Below are 23419 nucleotides of genomic sequence, written 5' to 3' on the forward strand. Positions count from 1 at the left end.
TATGTAGGGCATGTCTAAGACTGTGCGTGTCTCGCACATGTATTTGGAAGAAGGCAGCATTTGAGTTTCATTTAGTGCGTGGAAGTACTAATAAAAAGCGCGAATATTCTTGTAGTCTTGAACGCGTAATTTGCGCAAGTTTTTTTTTTCTTCTCGGAATAGTTTTGACCGGAAAGTGAGAGCGAGTATGATATAGTACATCCGTGAAGTCAACGAGGCTCTCAGTGGCACTATTACGTGCGCTAATAACGAATGCAGAATACGAACATATGACATTTCAATTATCAATTATTTAGGGTAATTCTGCAGTTAAGTTGTAGGATTTTGGTGTTGTTTACATAGACGTGTAGCGTTCTGTTCGATTATTTTTTAATGCGTGAGTCGCACGCAAGAGTTGTGACCGCACAGTGAGAGCGAGTCTGATAGTACATCCGTGAAGTCAACGAGGTCTCAGTGGCACTATTGGTGCGTTATTAACGGATGTAGAGTACGAACAGACAGTTCACGGCGTTTGTGCCGCATATGATATTTCAATGACCATTTATTTAGGGTCATCCTGCAGTTAAGTTGGCGGATTATGGTGTTGTATACCTAGACATGTAATTTTTTTAATATTGTCACAGACCCCGTGAACGAGGCGCAGACGCCGGACCAAATTCCAAAGCCGACTTATCAGCTTTCGAAAATAATCGCACGAAAGCAAGGACAATTAAGATGGGCCCTGTGGTGCGCAGCGAACGCCGGTTGCTGTCCAAAGACCGAGTCAGAGCCCAGAGTTGTCAAATAACAACAAATATATTCTTCACACAAATCAGTTACACACACACTTGCACACTTAGGCTAGACACAACACAATCAAATCAGATGGGTATTAACAAAGACAGGAAATAATTAACGACAAGCACTAAGAGTCCAACACGTAAAGTACAAAATGAAAAGGAACACTAAGTGTCCAATAGTATTACCGTGCTGGGTTGGTCTTGGAGTCAGACGATCTCGGCGTAGCTCGGGCAAATCGCGAAGAAAGAACTTCTTCCGGAAATGCAGACGCTCGATGAACTCGTCCACTAGCTTGCCGGGGAATCCCCTTCTTCCGCACGCTCGGTCTTCACGTTACATCACTTCACCGGCTCTATCTGTGGATTGTGAGCTATCTCAGCGGCCGTTTCGTTTACATGTCCACGCCTGACGGAGAGACTAATCGTCATCAGGTATGCCGTGGAGTTCCTCAGGGAGGAGTCCTCAGCCCAACATTATTTAATGTGGCTCTGATTGGCCTGGTGAGCGAACTTCCAGCTGACATCCACATCATGCATATGCAGATGACATCTGCATCTGGGCTTCTTGTACAACACGCCCGCAACTACGTGCGAGATTACAACGTGCTGTGTCATCTACTTCACGATACATACGGCGTCAGGGTTTGCTCTTAGCTGCTGAGAAATGTGCTGTGGTTGCATTCACGCGAAAATCCGTCTGCCGCTATCCGATCTCCATTAACGGTGTTATAATACCTTATGTCTCCCACCACAGATTCTTGGGCATTATCATTGAACGTGGTTTGTCGTGGTCGAGGCATGTGAATATTGAAGCAAACACTTAATCTGTTTGCCATGTTCTTCGCTTCGTAGCAGGCATGAAATGGGGCCCCACGGAAGGCTCCCTACTACGACTTTATCAGTCCCTATTTATAGGCTACATTCGATACAGCCTCCCGATACTCTCAAACTTGAGTATTTCCTGCTTACGGACATTAGAGAGCGTTCAAGCGCAGGCACTCAAATATGCCTCGGCTTGCCACGGCGTACCTCCAACAAAGGCACAGTTGAGGAAGCCCGCGTATGCCCATTATCGGTATACCTGTCCCACGAACCACTTCGAGTATATCTACGCTTACTTACACGACACCATTGCCATCCATTGACGTCGGTCCTACATGAGCGGTCGGACAGCAGTTTCACAAGTGCACTACACAGCCATCTACCCCACATAACATCAGGCTATGCCCTTCCATATGACCCCGTCAAACCACCGTGGGTGGTGATTCAACCTTCGGTATGCTGAACGTCCCCGGCATACTAAAGAAATCAATGGTTCCCGTTAGCGGACTACAACAACTTACTTTGGCATACATCTGGTCAGAATACCAGACCTATGTTCATGTTTACACAGACGGGTCCGCGTCATCAACGGCATCGACAGCAGCTGTGGTGATACCAGCCCAGCAGATGACTCGAGGTTTCATTCTAGATCATAATTCAACTTCAACCGCTGCAGAGCTTGTGGATATACGGCAATTCGCCACATCTGCGGGGAAAGACCTCAAGAGTGGTGCATTTTCACGGACTCAAAACCCGCGCTGCAAATTTGAGATGCTTCCTGCGCCACACCGCATATCAGGTTCTGGCACTGCAGATCGCCGAGCTACTTTCATGCGCTCAAGAAAAACACCAGCGCACAGTGTTCCAATGGATCCCAGGACACTGTGGGCTCAATGGTAATGAGATGGCCGATGCTGAAGTAAAGCGCGCCCTCAGCAATGGCCTGCGAACTGTAGTGCCGTTCTCTAGACCAGACATCACATGCCTCCTGTCGAATTAATGAGGAGTGCGACGAAAACATACTGGGCCCAGCCAGACGCTCGTCACGTTCGCCTTAAAAGGCTGGATCCCGATATGCAATTTCCTGTTCTGCGTGGAATTCCACGCCCTCGTACATGCTTGATACACAGACTGCGACTAGGCGTCGCTTTCACGCGCAAATATTTGCACATCATTGGACAGACAGACTACCCGGAATGTTCAGTGTGTGGTGTTATAGAGACTATAGACCATGTGCTCGTGGTTTGCCCTAAGTATGCACGCGAAAGACTCACACTGGCAGCCACCTTGAGGCATTTATATAATAGACCACTGTCGGAGGACCTCTTGCTAGGCGCAGGGCCACAGAGTTGTCAGACAGAGGCAATGCGTACTTTTTCGCGCTTCTTAGGGGACACGGGCCTGGACTCACGCTTGTGATAATCATTTGTGCAATGTGTCCTTTCACCTAGTTCCTCCCATTATCATCCCCCATTGTGACCCTCTTTCCCCTCCTCCCCTTCCCTTACGTAGAGTAGCAGGCCAGATGCTGCATATTCCGGCCGACCTCTCTACTTTTTCACATCAATAAACTACTTCTTCTTCATCACTTCCCCGGTGCGGACTGAACTCCTGAATTCCTGAATTCCACCGAACGATTCTCGCACGGCGGTTATATAGCTTCCACTGGCGTTCTCGAACCTTCCTATCGGAGTCGTGATCTCGTAGCATGGCCAAAGCTTAGGAAGCTTCGAGTCTTTTCTCGTACCTTCGACCGCCGCTGTCGGAGCATTCTCGAGGGGGGGGGGGTGATGACTCATCCTGTTGGTGTATGCTCACGCGGTAGTAATGTCTGTTGACTCGCCGGGTGAGAAGGTGTCTGGGCGCGCGGTGTGCTCTCTCTCTCTCTTCCGGTTAACGTCGCTTCGTCGAGTCTCTTCCAGACGTTTCGGCGCCGTTGTTAGCGTTGTTGCTTGAGGCGTATGCGCTCTCCCCCTCTATTGAAGTTGCCGCGGGGCCGGCGTGTTCTTTCGCTGGCTTGCGTGACACTCGGCGCGCGCTTGGATTACGCGCTCTTTTGTGACACTGCCCCCCACTTTAAGAATATTATGCAATAATATTCAAGAAAACACAAAAGAAGCGCGCAAAAGAGTCCACTACGCACGAGTCCGTAGGTCCATAAATCAGTCCACCACAATTCACCACGTCACTCGCGATACATCGAATACACACACAATTCGCACAGGTACACTTGAACTACACAATACATCCCTAGCGTAACATGTACACTTGTACTATACAATAATACATCTCTCACGTAACAATTACACTTGTACTAAACAAAAACTCATATCTCGAGTAACAAGGCAAACATTTGAAATATAACATGTGCAAAAGTATACAAAACTATGACAGGGTAGTTTGCAGAACACAGACAAACAATACTATGTTCATGATGCTTAAAAAACACTCGGTGCACTCAATCAAAACGCTTTGCACCACGGATAATTGTCAATGGTTCTTAAATTTAAATTATCTGCCCTTGGTTTTTCGATGGTGGTGTTTGACTTGGTTATGAGTCCCGGTCGGTTTATTTTCGGTATTGGGCGTGGAAAGGGCTGGAAAGGCTTGCCTGAGCTCTTGCTTGAGCTCGGGTGACAGCCACCACGGTGTTCTCGGCAGATGCTGGTGGTTTCCGCGTGGCTCTCTCATCGCGATGTTGGTCTTCGCTCTTCGCCTTCTCCAAAGGTTTCGGATCGTCTGGGGCGCGAACTCCCTCGATGTTTCCTAGAATTAGGCCATACAGTGGGTTGTCCATACAAAGAGCTGTACATTCCCACTGTAACTGGGGTCTCGACCTCAATTTTGGCTTCGCAAGCTTCCTAACCGTGCCATCGATCAGGTAAACTAACTGGTTTCGCCTGTGAGCTCTTCGTCATTGAACCAAGTCCTCTTCGCACAATCACTGTGCGGCTGCCGGTTTCTCGTAAAGACCGTGACTTGTTTTCCTGCGATTTTCCCCCAGCAATACAGGCATTCCTTTAACGAGAAATTCTGGGCGTGGTGTCATCACAGCTTTGACTACCGGAATTATTTTTCCGTTTCGTAGTTCTACAAAGCCGGCGTTTATGTCTTCTTGTGTTTTGGTGGGGCATACACACATGATGCCTATGGAGCTTCTTTCCCTCCGTTGCGCATGTATCGGCTTTGTGCCCATTCGCCCCACATTTAAACATTGACATCAATGGGGCCGTAAAATTGGTCCGAATTGCTAGCATGGTGCCCAGTCAGTTACAAGATAACATCTCGGGACGGCTTCGAGTGTTTTCGCCTTTCATCGGATGGGTTTCTTTGCGTCCCCTGCCTCCTCTTTTTGATCTTGGAGAGATGATGCCTCCCTGTTGCTTCCAAAAATTGGTCTGCCAATTCCCACATGTCATGAAGCGATTTAGCTTTCCTTTCTTTCAGATACAGTGACGTTCGGTTGACAACTGATGAGGAATTGCTCCTTGATTATATGCTATCTAAGCGCACTGTCTCCTGTGCATCTCTGAAAGTTCGGTCCACCTATCAAAATCGTTACTGAGCCGCGCGGCAAATTACGCCTGGCAGCTCGCCATCGGCGGGCTTTCCAGTCCTAACTTCTCTCGGTAGCCTTCTGCTCGTGAACCCTAAATCTCTTCAATAAAGCAGCTTTCACCCTTCCATAATTAAGGCATCGGTTGGCGTCACCTACCGTACACACTAAGTGCTTCTCCACTCAAACCACGTGCTCAACGCAGTGGCCCATTGATCCTCTGCTCCAATAGACCGTCCCACCGAGCGATCTGCGCATGCGCCGGTTTTCCGGGAATAGCACTGCCACCATCTTGGTTGTAGTCAACTATCAACCCACCACCGCAGTTCCGCGCTCGTTGATTACTGCGCACGAGCTTCCCAACCTATCTTCGACTCCTCACCGATAAACATTCGTCATGTATTTAAGAAATTACATCGGCTGTTCATTGCAGCATGCGAGGCGAACGTTGAAAAGTGCCTGTTCCTCTTTCCTTTCGGTTGTTACCCCCTCATAACGCGTTGAGTACCGTATTTTTTCGAGCTTTGTATGTAGTACATGCTGATGTACGCGGTCGTTTTGCGTTACTATTTTTGCGCACGTTCATCTCGGTGACTGCAACGTTATGTTTGCTTAGCGACGGACATAATAGGATTTGTATACCTGTTGGAGACAGGTTTGAAATTCGTTGCCGAAACTTTCGTTCCCTACTTACCTACATGGGTTTCGCGCACGACTTGCAGACTTCGGTAACAGCGATATCTAGAAGTTTAGAAGTTCTTAAGTAAGCTAGGCGGCGTTTTTAACATAAAAACGCCGATAGCCAATCAATAGGTAATCAATAATTGATGAATAATCAATATTCCGGACAATTCTGGGGATGAGTTGGTATGCTTAGCGCCCAAATACTTAGCCAATACCTTGCGATAGCGAATCGATAGCCAATCAATAGCTAATCGATAATTGATCATAATCAATAAATTCCGGAAAATGCTGGGCATGACTTGGTAGTGCTTAGCCTAGCCCAAATACGTGGCCAATAACTCGCGATAGCCGATCAATAGCTAATCGATCAATAATCAATAAATTCCGGGAAATGCTGGGTATGACTTGGTAGTTCTCAGCCTAGCCCAAATACGTTGCCAACCTTGCGATACCCAATCGATAGCCAATCAATAGCTAATCGATCAATAATCAATAAATTTCGGGAAATGCTGGGACTTGGCAGTGCTTAGCCTAGCCCAAATACGTGGCCAATACCTTGCGATAGCCAATCAAGAGCTGATCGATAATCGATCAATAATCAATAAATTCGGAAAATGCTGGGGATGACTTGGTAGTTCTTAGCCTAGTCCAAATACGTGGCCAATACCTTGCGATAGCCAATCTATAGCTAATAATAGCTAATAATTATCAAGGAATAATCGATAAATTCCAAAAATGCTGGGGATGACTTGGTAGTTTTTGGCCTAGCCCAAATCCATGGCCAATACCTTGCGATAGCCAATCAAGCTAATCGATAATCGACAAATGATCTATAATTCCGGGAAATTTGAGTACACGGGTGTGTTCGCATTTTGCCCCGATCGAAATGCGGCCGCTATTCGTCCCCGTATTCTCACGCTGTGTATTACCAGTACCACCTATTATCCATTGGATCCACGTCTATCGCAGCTTTCGCTCTTTAGGAACATAGAATCCGAAGCCTTTGTCCCTTGTGTGGTTGTTGTACCAGCCAGGAACGCAGCAGGTCAATCCTCCCATCGCACGATGGCTCTACACGAACCATAAAAATTGCCAAAAATCGTTCGGATACAGAAGGCACAGGCACTCCGGGCGGCTGGCGGCGGATGACTACAAGTACCAGCATGCACCGCGGCACCGGTGGCGTCGTGAAACTGGCTGGTGGGATCGGTCTATTCTGGCTTTTAGCAACTCTCAAATCTATGCAACATCCAGGTCATTATTTCTTTCATCGAATGCCACAAGCTTGCTTGGGTTGAGACGGAAGCTAGTTTCTTCCCTTTCAGTACTATCGACTCTTGCCTGGGCGGGAGCGTCTGTGCGCTGCTGCAAACGAAGTCGTTCGAGTTCTAACTCGTGCTGTCTTTGCCTTTCTCTCTCAGCTAATTCAGCTTCTCTTTGTTCTTTTCGCTCCATCGCCTCTCTTCTGTTATCTGTCGCTCCTTTGCTTCTCTTTCTTCTTTTCGCTCCATCGCCTCTCTTTCTTCTTTGGCCCGTTCGGCCGCTAGCTTTTCTTTCTCTCTTTCTAAAGCTTCTTTTTCCTTCAGGCTAACCCACTTCCGTAGTTCCGCTCCGGAAAAACCAATCTCACCACGGGCAACTAATTTCTCGACATCCATAATACCCTTAAAAAATCAAGCCGCGTGCAAAATTATCTGCCTAGATTTCGACGATCAAACTGCTCTCTGCACACAAGTTAGCAAAGGTGGTGCAACACTCAAAATCGTTTACAATAGCAATGTAACGACCCTAGGCTCTTTCTCCCAACTATGGACACACAATTTGCACCAGAAAGGTCCTGTCGTGGACGCCAGAAATATTGTCACAGACCCCGTGAACGAGGCGCAGACGCCGGACCAAATTCCAAAGCCGACTTATCAGCTTCCGAATAATCCCACGAAAGCAAGGACAAATAAGAGTGAGCCCTCCGGTGCGCCAGCGAACGCCGGTTGCGGTCCAAAGACCGAGTCAGGGCCCAGAGTTGTCAAAACACAAAAAAATTATTCTTCACACAAGGCAGTTACACACACACTTGCACACTTAGGCTCGACACAACACAAAAATCAGATGGGTATTAAACAAAGGAAAATAATTAACGACAAGCACTAAGAGTCCAACACGTAAAGTACAAAATGAAAGGAACACTAAGTGTCCAATAGTATTTACCGTGCTGGGTTGGTCTTGGAGTCAGACGATCTCGGCGTAGCTCGGGCAAATCTCGAAGAAAGAACTTTTGCCGGAAATGCAGACGCTCGATGAACTCGTCGACTAGCTTGCCGGTGAATCCCCTTCTTCCGCAGACGCTCGGTCTTCAGGTTACATCACTTCACCGGTGCGGACTGAACTCCTGAATTCCTGAATTCTACTGAACTATTCTCGCACGGCGGTTATACAGCTTCCACAGGCGTTCTCGAACCTTCCTATCGAAGTCGTGATCTCGTAGCATGGCCAAAGCTTAGGAAGCTTCGAGTCTTTTCTCGTACCTTCGACCGCCGCAGTTGGAGCATTCTCTAGGGGGGGGGGGTGATGACTCATCCTGTTGGTGTATGCTCACGCGGTAGTAATGTCTGTCGACTCGCCGGGTGAGAAGGTGTCACGGCGCGCGCGTGTGCTCTCTCTCTCTCTGCGGTTAACGTCGCTTCGTCGAGTCTCTTCCAGACGTTTCGGGCGCCGTTAGCGCTGCTGCTTGAGGCGTATGCGCTCTCCCCCTCTGTTGAAGTTGCCGCGGGGCCGGCGTGTTCTTCGCTGGCTTGCGTGACACTCGGTGCGCGCTTGGATTACGCGCTCTTTTGTGACAAGTATAGTAAGCTGAAGGTCGGAAGTCCGAATCCTCCTGCAGTCCACTACATTTCCAGGCATGGAGTGGCGCCGGACACCGGCAAAAAAACGCCGACAGCTAGTGGGTACACTAGTCTAGGTGCAACCGAATTACGAAGGCCACTAAGCTTCAACAATGTCACTCCCTCACCAAACAGGAATTGGCCTCCCTGATGAAGTATTCGCCACTACCTACCTAATGACTCCAACAATTATCCTGGCCCTCCGTCCCAAGTAGCTGCGGAGCACCTGACCAAGGCTGCGGTCAGACCTTCTACGTCGCCGAGGGTGCTAAGACTCTCTGGGTCCGGACAGGCTGCCAATGGAAACTGAACCTGGCAACGTTCTACACACGCACCCTATCGAGTGAGGCTAGCTTAGCAGGGCTATTTGAAGAATTATCAGGTATTGAGTGTGACACTATTGGCCTTAGTGAGGTGAGAAGGACTGGTGAGGCTTATACAATGCTGACTAACGGCCACGTCCTCTGCTACAGAGGTCTTCCAGATAAGAGAGAATTCGGGTAGGATTTCTAGTCCATAAGGACATAGCGACCAACACTGATGAATTCTACAGCAATAATGAGAGAGTAGCAGTCGTCGTAATAAAGCTGAATAGGAGGTATAGAATGATGATTGTACAAGCCTACGCCCCAACCTCCATTCACGATGATGAAGGACAAGAACAGTTTTATGAAGATGTTGAATTCGCAATGAGAAAGGTGCAAACTCAGTTTACTGCAGTCATGGGCAAAAGTAGGGAAAAAGCAGGCTGGCGAGCAAGCAATTGGTAACTATGGCATCGATTCTAGGAACACTAGAGGAGAGATGTTGGTAGAATTCGCGGAAAGTCATAGGCTCCGAATAATGAATACCTTCTTCAGGAAGCGCAGCAACAGGAAGTGGACCTGGAAAATCCCTAATGGAAAAACAAGGAATGAAATAGATTTTATGCTCTCTGCCGATCTCAGCATAGTGCAAGATGTGTCAGTAGGGTGCAGTGACCATAGGTCAGTGAGGTGTAGGATTTCTCTCAATTTGAAGAGAGAAATAAAGTTAGTCATGAATAAACAGGCCAACCTAGACGCAGCAAGGGTTAAAAGCACACCAATTCAGGCTGGTGCTCGCAAACAAATATGCAGCTTAAGAACAGGTAGATAAACAACATAGAGGTAATGATCGAAACCGTAACTAGGCTGATCTGAGAAGCAGCAATTGATGTGGGAGGTAAGGCACCTAGGCAACCAGTAGGTAAGCTGACCCAAGTAACAAAGGACCTAATAAAGAAACGGCAAAACATGAAAGTGTCAAACTGGAGAGGTCAGATAGAATTCGCTGAACTGTCGAAACTGGTCAAGAAGGAGAAAGTAAGGGATATCCGAAATTATAACGTGGAAAAGATTGAGGAAGCAGTAAAATATAGACGCAACATGAAGTAAGTGAGAAGAAAACTAGGCATAGCACAAGGCAAAATGTATGCACTGAAAGATAAGCAGGGTAATATCAGCAATTTCGATGACAGTAAAAGCAGCGGAAAGATTCTATACTGACCTGTACACTGACCAGAGCAGCCAAGCTACTTTCATTCAAAGTAGTGACGAACAGGATACAGAGGCCCCCTCTGTAACTAGCGATGAAGTTAGAAGGGCCTTGAAAGACATGACCAGGGGAAAAGCTGCTGGAGCAGATAGAATAACAGTCGATTTAATCAAGTGGAGGAGATATCATACTTGAAAAACTTGCGGCCCTTTATACGCTATGCCTCACGACTTCAAGTGTAGCATAAAGCTGGAAGAACGCCAACTTATACTCATACATAGGAAGGGAGACGTTAAAAATTCAAGAATTATAGACCCATTAGCTTACTCTCACTATTGTAGAAATATTCACCATGGTAATTTCAAATAGAATCAGTGCAACACTTCACTTCAGCCGACCAAAGAACAGGCTGGATTCAGGAAGGGATATTCTACGATGATCATATCCATGCCATCCTCCAGGTAATACAGAAATCTGCGGAGTGCAATCATCCTCTCTATATGACTTTCATAGATTATGAAAAAGCATTTGATTCAGTATAGATACCAGCAGTCATAGAGGCATTGCGTAATCAAGGAGGACAGGAGGCGCACCTGATTATCTTGGCAAATATCTACAAGGATTGTACAGCAACCTTGGCTCTCCACAAGAAAAGTAGAAAGATACCAATCAAAAGTGGGGTCAGGCAAGGAGACACAATATCTCCAATGCTATTCACTGCAAGCTTAGAAGTATTCAACCTCTCATACTAGGAAGGCTTAGGAGTGAGGATCAACGGTGAGTATCTCGGCAACCTTCGCTTTGCAGATGACACTGTCCTAGTCAGCAACATTGGGGACGGAGAACAGGAAATGATTGAGGACCTGGCCAGGGAACAAGAATTCAGGATCGCCAATCAGCCTCTAGAGTCTCTAAAGGAGTACGTTTATCTAGGTCAATTACTCACAGGGGACCCTGATTATGAGAACGAAATTTACAGAAGAATAAAATTGGGTCAGAGTGCATACGGCAGGCATTGCCAAATCCTGACTGGGCGCTCACCACTGTCGTTCAAAGAAAAGTATACAATCATTTCATTCTACCATTCCTAACATATGGGGCAGAAACTTGGAGGTTAACAAAGAAGCACGAGAACAAGTTAAGGACCACACAAAGAGCGATGGAACGAAAAATGTTAGGCTTTGCGTTAAGACACAGGAAGAGAGCAGTGTGGATCAGAGAACAAATGGGATAACAGATATTCTAGTTGACATTAGGTGGAAAAATGGAGCTGGGCAGGCCATGCAATGCGTTGGATGGATAACCGGTGGACCATTAGAATTACAGAATGGATGCCAAGAGAAGGGAAGCGCAGTCGAGGACGGCAGAAACTAGGTGGGGTGATGAAGTTAGGAAATTTGCAGGCGCAAGTTGGAATCAGCTAGCACAATACAGGGGTAATTGGAGATCACAGGGAGATGGCTTCGTTAGGCAGTGATATAAATATAGCTGATGATGTTTCAGGATCAAAAGAGCCTGAAACGAATAACGGTGGCGATGTTTATTGATGTCAAAGTCGCATATGAATGTAGCACACCAAGCAATCTTCGATACTTTGACCGATGTGGGCATTGGTGGCCTTGCCTTGCGCTGGATTCATAGCTATTTGGAGGATAGATCCTTCTTCATGCTTACAGAGGATGGAATGACATCCCACTATTTAACCAGCAAAGGTGTGCAAGGCGGAGTATTAAGCCCCACGCTCTTCAACATAACACTGTTAGGCCTTGTTCGATCACTGCCAAGGATTGTCCAGATATCCATCTATGCACATGATATCTGCATCTGGGCATCCAGCGTGACACGTCCGCAGATACGAGCGAGACTGCAGAAGGCGGTCACACAACGTCGTCTTACCAGCATATGAAAGGCCTTGAACTATCCTCAGAAAAATACCGATTACTCGCATTTACACGGAAAACAATGACTCCATATGTTATATGCATAATTGGACAAGTAATTGCTTACGAAACAAAGAACCGCTTCTTTGGAGTCATCATCGACCGTGATTTGTCTTGGACGCCACATATTTCATATATGAAAAAGAGGTTGACTGCAATAGCGCATGTATTCGAGTTTGTCGGCGGAAAGGCTTGGGGCGCATCTGTGCAATCGATGGTACAGCTGTACCATGCATTATTTATGGGCTTCCTAAGATACAGCCTGCCCGTGCTGAGTAACACTAGTAAAACGAACCTTCCCACACTCCAGAGTATACAAGCCCAAGTTCTTCGGGCGTGCCTCGGCCTGCCTAAGTGTGCATCCACAGCAGCCGCAGTCGCCATAGCGCGTGACCACCCTATAGCACAGAGCACTGCACGGGCTCGGGCTTACCCGAAAGCCCGGGCCCGGCCCGGCCCGTGGGCGGCGCCAGGCCGGGTAGAGCAATTTTTTCTCGGGCTCAGGCCGGGCTCGGGCACGGCGTGTGCTTTTTGACCCGGGCCCGGGCCGTACTCGGGTTTTTTGACGCGGGTCCGGGCTGGGCTCGGGATTTCTGGTGGTGTGCATGTAACGTGCAGCGAGTTATTCTCGGGCGTCTCAACTCTGAAAAACATATATTTTTCGGTCTGGGCTGGGTTTCGGCCGGTTTCGAGCCGGGCCCGGGCCGGGCTGGGGCCTAAAGTAAATTGGTGACGGGCCGGGCCGGGCGGGTACCGTAGATTTCCGGGCCCGGGCCGGGCCCGGGTCTCGCCATAAAGTTTTGATCGGGATCGGGTGGGCAGCCCAACGTAAAAACGGGTCCGGGCCAGGCCCGGGCTTAAAAATCGACCCGTGCAGTGCTCTACATAGTATAGCAACGTACATTGCGCCCGACGCTCTAAGAGTGCACATTCGACAGGTCGCAAGAGTACCCTATCACTACCTTGCTTGCCTAGAAACATCTAGGCCGCATACGAGTGTTAGCCGTCTCCTGACTACTTACAGGGCATCGCTACCATCTAATTAAGTCCCAATAGCGTGGCCTTGAGTATTCACCTCGAGTGTGCCTTACCATTCCAGGCATCAATAAGAACGCACAAATGCAGTCAGCAACATTGATGCAGGCAGCGATATTGCTACTCCATGAGGTCCAGTGACCGCTTACATGTTTACACCGATGGGTCAGTCATACACTCCAGTTGAAGTCGAGAGTATGACGGAAGCCAGTCTGGTCGGAATGATGCATACTTAAATGGAAGGGATCGAGACACCGACCAAAAATGGTTGAAATATATTAAAAATACAATAACGTTTCGGCTCCCCCACGGGAGCCTTGTTCACAATGAAATATGCGGCAGAGTTTGCGCCCTTTTTATGTGCGGCTCAAGCCATGACCAAGGCATTTGGTATACATGGACGGCAGATTTCCTTCGTTGCGATTAAGAGTGTGCCATGGTTTTGGATGATTAAGGATTCAAGATACATACGCGCAGAATGATTTCGTTCCCTGGCGACCACGCGAGCTTTGTCCCAGTTAATCGTGTTTGACGTAGTGCGCAGTGTTCGGCTAGGGCATTCGACGCAACGTGTCGTTTTTGACAGTCATTCCTGTGCTGTTGAAGTCTTTTCTTGAAGTAGACATAGGGACAGTCCGCACACGGAATGACGTACACCACACCTGGGAACTTGTCCTTTTCCAAAGGGTCTTGTACACGCACGAGCTCGTGCCTGAGTTTCCGGGAGGGAACGTGCGCAGCCTGCACGTCATATGAGCGCAGAACCAGACGGGCTTCCGTCATAATCTCGACTTCATCCATTTGCGGCAGGCGTACGGCCAGCAAGTGATCATTGAAATTCAGCGGTTCGTCTCACTGACTACGCGAATTCTGGCATTCAACGGGCATCTGATGTTCAACCTTGCCTGCAAGTCCCAGAGCTTGATCCCGCACTCGCTGCGTCTTCATAGACCCGTGTCGACGATATTTGGACAAAGCGTGGTTTCCAAGGCGGAATGGCATCTGTTGCAGGCGAGGATCATGGATTGCAAGGACCAGGTACGAAGACTCAAGGATGACGCGTTCTTTTCTAGACGGCGCTTGAGGCTCACTGCCCAAAGAGCTTGCACGTATACAATTGCATGCTAATTTTCAAGCCAATCTACGCGCTCGGAAAAATGAGCAATGCCACGACAAAAAAATGGAAAGGGTGAAGCAGCGCGGCACAGCATGTTCGCCAGGCACCCCCAAGAACGCGGTGTACAACCTGTCCTCATACAAGTCTGACGGCTCCGAGATGGCAGTTCTAAATCTCGGGCTCAACTTGAACATGGGACCTGCAACAGACACGAAAAAAGTAATTTGCGCCGCTGAGCGTGCTGTGAATTTGGTCTACCAATCCCGCCGGGACGAGGCTCGCACACGTGTTGTAAACGTCTTGTCAAAATTGCACGCCCAACCCGTCATGGACACCTTGTCGAAACAGGAACGCGGGGCCGTCAAGAGGCTGCAGGAGAACCAGGATATTGTCGTACTACCCGCCGACAATGGGAACGCCACCGTCCTTCTAAACAGGAGCAAATACATCAAAAAATGCGCTTGCTATTGAGTGATGCTCACACGTACGCCGACGTTGCAGGATACCCGACACCCAGACTTCAGAGGGACCTGCAAAACTGCTGGCCGACATATTCCGCACGGTTCCGCCGCAACAAAAGCAGCTGTACTACAGATTACTCTGTCACAACGGATCAGCTCCAGCTATATATGGCCTGCCGAAGGTACACATGCCCGATGTTCCCCTGCGCCCCATAGTGGACTTCACACGTTGGCCGCTCCACAAGCTGAAAAATTTTCTTCATAGAGTGACATTGCCACTGGTTGGCAAAAGTGCTACCCATATACGCAACACGTACGACTTCATTGAAAAGGTTAAAGGGACAAGAGTCGACCTCGACGAAGTTTTAGTTTCTTTTGACGTGGTATCACTGTTCACGAGCGTACCGATAGACATGACCGTGGGTGTTTGCGTCACCGCCCTTGACAAGGACCCGACGTTGCCTGACAGATCCCCCATCGAGGTGCATGATCTAGCTAGGCTACTAAATTTTTGCCCTTTCAAACACATACTTCACGTTCCAAAAACATTTTATCGGCAAGTCCACGGAGCGGCAATGGGGGCATCGATTTCGGTCACAGTCGCTAACCTAACAATGGAGGCTATCGAAGCTACGGCGCTGTCCTCGTTTACACCGACACCGAACGTCTTCTTCAGGTACGTCGACGACGGTTTCCGTGTTTTGCAACGACAGAACCTTGACCTTTTCACGGCTCACCTGAACACATGACACAGCAATTAAGTTCACCGTAGAAGTGGAATCTGAAGGCCAGCTTCCATTCTTGGACGCCCTTGTGCAACATGAAGGACAAAATTTATTGTTCAAAGTGTATAGCAAGCAGACCCACACTGTTCGCTACCTCAACTACACATCGGTGCATCCTGCTTCGCAAAAGAGGTCTGTTGTCGGCTCTCTTCTTCCTCGGGCGAAAAATGTGTGCACTGCAGCGGAAGACTGCATGGCGGACAATGCACTTGTGCGGCGTGAATTGACGGCTTATGGTTACCCTCAGCACTTCATTGACTCAGTAGGGCGCCAGCTGGCTCGTGCAGTACCCAGCCACCCTGGACCCCTCCCCCCCCCTCAAACGGGCTGCGATACCTTACGTCCCGGGCGTAAGCAAGACCCTTGCACGAGTTCTGCGCTCATATGACGTGCAGGCTGCGCATGTTCCCTCCCGGAAACTCAGGCACGAGCTGGTGCGCGTAAAAGACTCTTTGGAAAATGACAAGTTCCCAGGTGTGGTGTACGTCATTCCGTGTGCGGACTGTCCCTATGTCTACGTCGGAGAAACCGGAAACTTCAGGAAAAGACTTCAACAGCACAGGAATGACGTCCAAAAACGACACGTGGCGTCGAATTCCCTAGCCGAACACTGCGCAATACGTCACACACGATTAACTGGGACAAAGCTCGTGTGGTCGCCAGGGAATGAAATCATTCTGCGCGTCTGGGTCTTGAATCCTTAATCATCCAAACCATGGCGCACACTCTTAATCGCAACGAAGGAAATCTGCCGTCCATGTATGCCAAATGCATTGGTCATGTCTTGAGTCTCACATAAAAAGGGCGCAAGCTCTGCCACATATTTCATTGTGAGCAAGGCTCCCGTGGGGAAGCCGAAACGTTATGTATTTTTATATATTTCAACCATTTTTGGTCGGTGTCTCGATCCATTTCTTTTAAGTATACACTCCAGTTCAGCAGCTGCAGTATTTGTCCCAGCAAAATATGCAGTCAAAACATTCAGGACATCACACCTGACGTCAACGACGGCTGCCGAACATACAGCTCTGCGTGCAGCAATTCAATTGATCTATCAGGAAACGCACTAGAATGGCCCATCTTCTGCGATTCCAAAGCCGATCTCCAGAGTTTGCTCTCGGCCTTACGCCGCGGACCCCACGAACGACTTGTGGCGGACACATGAGAAATTCACCATCTGTAGTTGACAAAGGACATGACATCGCATTTCAATGGTTGCCAAGTCATTGTGGTATCCTTGGAAACGAGCAAGCAGACGCAGCCGCTCGATCTTTACATACCACTGCCGATTGCGTCACTATCCCTATGTCCAGAACAGATGCAGCGGGACAGCTGCATACGCTTGCTCGCGAGCTTACGTTAGTTCAATGGAATTCAACATACTCTAAAAGACCGCACCTTTATTCCCTGGATCCTGATATGAAGCTCGGCCTTCCACAGGGATTAACATGACGGGAGGTAACTCTCATTTGTCGCCTATGGCTTGGAGTATCTTTTATAAATGCGTACTCCTACGTTATCAAAATGGCCACAAGTCCCGATTGTGAAGTTTACGGGTGCAAAGAGACGATCGCGCACCTTCAGTGTGATTGTCGTCGTTTTAGTGCACTAAGAGAAGTCCTCCGCACCACGCTTGACAAGATTGACAGCCATCCCCTAACGGAAGCCAGAATTCTTGGACCCTGGTCCCAGCACGTCGGCACGAACTGCTTTAAAAGCGCTAGTGCGTTTTCTTAAAGAAACAGGACATGTTGAAAACTATAGGATGTGGGAACTGATGCGTACTTTTTTATTCTTCTCTTCTTTTCTAATATTTTCTGCCCTTACCCCATCCCCCTGTGTAGAGCAGCCAACAGGACACTTTATCTGGTTAACCTGGTTATCTGGTTAAAGTAATAGTTTTGTTTAAAGGGGGCGACAGAAATAATCTAGGAAACTTCAGACCCATATCTATTTTGCCGTGGTTCTCTAAGCCAATAGAGAAGTTAATTCACTCAAACTGTCTACTTTTCTTGATAAACATTCACTTATTACTTCATCTCAGTTCGGTTTTAGACCTGGATTATCAACGGAAGTGGCTTTATTGCACCAAAAAGAATTATATTACGGAACATTGAGAATAAACTGCAAACACTGGTGTTTTTATTGACTTCTCCAAAAGCGTTCGATCGAATAAATCATATAACTATGTTAAAAAAGCTGCTTTGTTATGGTATTCGAGGTATTGCAGCTGATTTATTAAGTAGCTACCTATCAGGAAGGTATGAATCAGTTTGTGTTGACCGAGAATTATCAACAGCCCGTGAAATTAAAGGCGGTGTTCCCCAAGGCAGTATCCTAGGACCCCTGTTGTTCGTCATATATATAAATGATCTTGTAAACATTGAAACCTCAGCTAACTACATAATGTATGCAGACGACACAAGTATATTTCTTCCTGGAACAGATGCTAATGACCTAGTAAAACGTGGAAATCTAATTCTGCATAAACTAAATGCATGGTCTGTCGAAAACTCATTATTAATAAATTGCTCTAAAACAAAAGCTATTTTATTCCGCCCAAAATCCGTGCCATGTAACCTCAGTGACGTCCTATACTTACAGGACCCTGTCATTGAAATATCTCCGGCAGCCAAATACCTGGGAGTAATTTTTAACGAATTTATGCCTTGGGACCACCACACTGACTAGCTACGCACTAAACTTGCGAAGGCTTTAGGCATGCTAAGGAAGTGTACGTATTTTTTCCCAGTCCGCCAGAAATGTTTAGTTTACAATGCTGGTTTGAATCACTCTTGCGTTACTGCCATCTCGTATGGGGAAATCGCACTAAGAAAGCTCTGTATAAGCTAATGATAATGCAAAAAATGCTGTCCGAGCGATTGCAAAGCAGCCATATGATGCACACACAACTCCTTTGTATACTAGACTCAAAATTTTGAAATTACACAATTTGTACAATTTTAAGTTACTATCCAGCCTTCAATGTGAAATACGTAAGGACACACTATCTGAGAGCACTATCAAACTTGCGAAACAACGCTTCTTTACACTCATTGAGGCGCACAGAACTTTGGCATGTACCAAGATATCGCACGAATTATGGATTTCAGATGATGCAGTCAAGCGTCCCACAATTTTTAAATTCCACCTCACAATGGAGGATTTGGGTGTACTTTCGAGAAATGACTTGTATGCGCTTTTTGTATAATTGCTTGTTATAATTCGCTTTTTTAGTTCATTTGGTGACATAATGCAGCATAGTTTCCATCGTGTATCTATTGTTTACCTAATGTTGCAGCTTAAACAGTATTTGTTGTTCATGTATTATTTACTTCTGCGAAAGTGTCCGCTATTGTTTATCAAACCAGTACCCCAACTGAAACAGTTTGTGTACATGTATTACTTAATTCTGACAAAGAGCCCGCTGCCGAGTACTGGGAGGTGGGGCCAGTCAAGCTACATGTTGTAGCTTTTTCCCGCTTTCCCAACCACATGTCATGTGCAATTTTCTTTTGTACTTTGTGTGTGGTAAATAAATCAACTTCAACTTCAAAACCTCTCTGCCTTTCACCTCTTGTTTTCCTCCTCCTCCTCCTCCTTGTACAACTCACTACACTCACAAGTGAATGAATTAAATAATAATGGGGGCTGTGTTATGTGACTATCGTCTTCCTACTATTTGTTATCGGTCGTATTATGAGCATAATCACAGTATGATGCAGTGGTGACGTCACCTTCGCATTGCTACTTCGATACTGTAGTCGCTCCTGCATCGGTCCTGCAATCGCAGAATACTTTTGTTCTTTGTCTTGTGCACTAAAATTGATTTCTTTGTTATGCTTAACGAGCTTTATTTCAACTATAACAAAATGCACAGCGAAGATTGTGCGATTGCGTTATCATACCTTGGAGAGCTTGCTTGCGTTGTATCCTCAGTAACGTCCATCTTTAGGGTATTTCATCTTGCAAAACGCCTTTGTTGCGAGATTTAAACTTCTGAATTAGACACGCAAAAACATTCGTTTGAGTGGTATTTCTAGTGACAATGTTCGTTGTACGCCGTTACCGGAGGCGTCGCTGGTTCAAGACAGAGTGCCTACGAGCGTGCGCTTATAAGCGAGCGGCGCACTGCAGCTCGCCCCTATTGGTTTTCTTGATTTGCCCTGCTCGAGCTATCATTAGTGACCCATGGGTACCCAGGGAGCCGTAGGAATTACCCATGCAACGAAGCGACAGTTTGAGGTTTCCTTCATTTTACCACAGAGGTACATAAATGGGGTATCAACCTGATCGAGGTTCACAATCGTGACACAACCGTGTGCAAGGTGACTACGTTACAATAAAGACGTCTTAAAGTTTTGGCCTCCACGCAGGCCGCATCCTAACGGCCGGGCTGAGACTGTCGTTACGGCAGGCGTCGTGATGAGCCTGCGCCCGCTGTGAGCGGCGAGGACGAGGGCAGCCTGCGGCTGGTCATCGCGCCGCGTGACGACGCACGAGGGCCGCGGCAACGTGGAGATCTTCCACGCCGATCGGTGGGGCGCCGTATGCGACGACGATGGACACCCGCGAGGCGCAGGTCGTCTGCCGTATGCTGGGACACGAGAACGCCTCGGCGGTGTCACTGTCAACGCACACTTCGGAAAAGCCCTCAGTGAGTAGGAGCTGCGCGGGCGGTGCACTTAGATGGATGGATGCATGCTGTGAGCGTCCATTTGAAACGGGCGGTGGATCGCGCCGCCAAGCTCTGTTTCTTATTTTGCCTATGATACATATCTTTTTAACATGCAAAATATTCTCAGCATCACTTTCTAAACCATTATTGGGAAATTTATTTTTGCCTCCTCCGTTGTTCTTTGGTTTTCCTGCTTTTGTAACACACACCGCCAATTGCCTTTTACTAAACTCTGTTGCGGACATGTTTACTTTCTCCGTTCTATCCCTGAACCCATTGGCCTCAAAGGCCAGCGGAGCCTAAACCGACAGCACGGTAGATATCTTCGATTTCTAATAAAACTTCCATCGTTTCCCAAGCTTTACCGCATCAAGCACATACTTGTTCTTCCTTGTTGTATCTCTCTTTATATCTACGCGTTCTTATGCACACTGATCTCGCTTCGAAAAGTAAGAGTTTCCCTTTGAGTTAGTATAAATTAATTTATTCCTGATTAAGTTTTTACCTTTTAGGTAGATACTCATAGCCGGTTGATTTTAAATTGCTGCCACCCAGGTGATTGTCTCAGCCTCTCTGACATTGCGGTTAACGTTCTTCGTTGCCACATTGCTTAATATTGCGGTCGCATACTTGCTGGTAATCTTCCAAGTTATTTTCCTCCAATGTTAGTGAATAATTTTCCTGAGCACTCTCGCAACCCATTTGCTTTCTTTCATATTCCTCAGCATTCTTCGAAATCGATATTACTCTGAGCTTTCCTCACTTCAAACGTTGTCCAGCCCATATCACCTGGTACAGCTTCATTTAATTGTAGCCTTCCCGTCAGCGCCCAATGTGAAGCTGCCCGCAGTTCTTTGGTTGTCATCGAGTCCTGATTGTACCGCTGACTTCAAGAAAGAACCGCATTTCCAAACAATTCCTAAAGCATTACACCTTTCCATATACCCCGCAGCATCTCGTACTTCTTGTATCTCCATGGCGCCCTGTTTTTCGTTATGGCAACATTTCTCTTCTCCGTTGCTATTATTGTTTTTCCCTGTGTTCCCGTTATATATTGCCGTCGTTTACCCATCCACCAAAGAGGCATTGTATTTACCAAGATACTGATGATGATGACGATTTTTTGCCATCCCCTTTGAACGTGGTGGTGACTATATCACGTAGCCTGCTTGAGTCACTCAGGTATGCTATATATACTTTCATTCTAGCATTTTTGTATACATCTCCTTAATCTTTTGTTTTCTTCCTCAAAACTTCGTTATCTGCATTGTACCGCTACCTACGTCTGTAACGATGCGGCGTATCAAGCACTCCCTGCTTTCTTTCCCCAATACTCTAAACTCCTCTTGCTTGATATATCTCAACTACTACCTGGTTTGATGCTTCCGTCCACTTTAAATCCAAGCGCTTCTGGAAGGTGTGCATTACTTACGGGTCTCACGGGGCCAATCCCTTTGCATTTTATTAGGGCGTGCTGATACACGTATTGCGGGAGCGCCACTGGTGGCCAGCCCCACAAGTATAGTTACAAAAAATGCCTGCTTAGAAGGCGGGAACTTTCTGGCCTTCCGTTGCTGGCTGCATTCGATCAATTGACTGCACGTCGCTGGGTCGAGACAGTTTGGACCTGGCAACAGCGTTGACTGGTCAGAAGGTCACCACCAGCTTCACGGCTACTTATAGTACCTGCTCAAAACAAGTTATCTCAATCTAGTGACGTACGGTAAGTGGCTCAAACTCACTTCTCAGCGCGCAGCTCGTGCTGTGCTGAGGACCGTGAAACACCAAAGAACAATAAGACAGGTTGACACGGTGGCTGGCGTAAACGGTGAGCCCCAGAGTGAGATGCTTGCTGTTTTAGAGTACAAACCAATAAAATGATATCATATGAGCCTATCTTTAGTATCCTTACCAGCAACAGCAAAAGGAACAGCAAGCCTCACACAACTTAAGCTGTATTTAAGAGATGATATACTAAACCTTCAATTGCTGTATATTGTTAAACCACATGATGTATATTTTATGCGGAGCCTACAGGTTTTCCACGAGACAACTTGTTGAACGGGAAAGCTACTTTCTATGAATTCACAAATCACCTTCTAATCCACGCGATATTAGTAATGATCGCTTTAGAATGACTTCTGGGATCGTTGTGTGCATTGCTAATGCGAATGTGTCATAAATGCGGTGATGAGCTCAGCTTACAGGTGACTGAATGCAATCCTGTTCTGACATAAAGAGTCTAACCACTCCTTCTTTTGGCAAATAGCGTTTCTTTTCTTTTCTATGATCACGCCAAACCAGAACACCCATGGCATGCACGCGAACTTCACGACCTGTGTTCTTGCTCTCCCTTGTAGGACCTATCTTGATGGACAACATATACTGCACGGGTGAGGAGCTCCACATCGAGGAATGTCCCTTCGACGGGTGGGGTGTGCACGACTGCGGCCGGGACGAGGCAGCGGGCGTCGAGTGCCAGCTCCCGGCACCGCCAACAACCCCGGGTCCGCCATCACCAGTCATCTTCAAGAAGAGATAAGAGTAGGGGGAGATTCCCTTTCATCTAGACAACATGCTGGTACATTGAAGTGCGCTCTTCTTAAAGAAATTCCACGTGTTTACCTACCTCTTATTCCCGGATGTTTCGCGGTAGCGTCACTTAAAAAGTACTTTTGTAGAAGTTTTGTGGCGTAGCTATTCACTTAATGTATAACTGTGCAAGGAGTTGTGATTCCCACTATTTTCGCCATATTACCTGTGGTTTTGAGACAGCTGTGATAGTCGCTCTCGAAGCCAGCAGTCGTCATTGCGTTGCTACAGGCACGGCTTGCCAGCTAAATGATAGTAACGTGAAGCTTTGTGTACGACGTCTTTATATAGGGTGTCCGAGCTAACATTAGCCAATTTTTATTAGAAAAATACGGAAGAAAAAACACGGTGCAAGATACGGTTATAAGAGCTACGGTGTTCGGTCGCTAGAATTCTGACGAACCAAGATCATAGGTTTGTAATTGTAACTGGCACCATGTATTTTTCTTGAATATCTTTCTTCTGACAGCTTTGCTAACGTCAGCTACGACACACGGTATACCACCAAGAGACAGCTGAGCAGGGACATGGTGGTCGACATATGATTTGTAAGTGGGAGCTTATATTTCGGCAGAA

The 23419-nt window shown here is 47.2% G+C and overlaps 1 pseudogene; it reads left to right on the forward strand.

Annotated features, from left to right (window-relative positions):
* Positions 1 to 23419, forward strand: part of LOC119434543 (scavenger receptor cysteine-rich domain-containing group B protein-like) — a 33021-nt pseudogene that overhangs the window by 5217 nt on the left and 4385 nt on the right.

Source organism: Dermacentor silvarum, unplaced genomic scaffold, assembly GCF_013339745.2.
Source record: "Dermacentor silvarum isolate Dsil-2018 unplaced genomic scaffold, BIME_Dsil_1.4 Seq12468, whole genome shotgun sequence".
In the NCBI taxonomy this organism is placed as follows: domain Eukaryota; kingdom Metazoa; phylum Arthropoda; class Arachnida; order Ixodida; family Ixodidae; genus Dermacentor; species Dermacentor silvarum.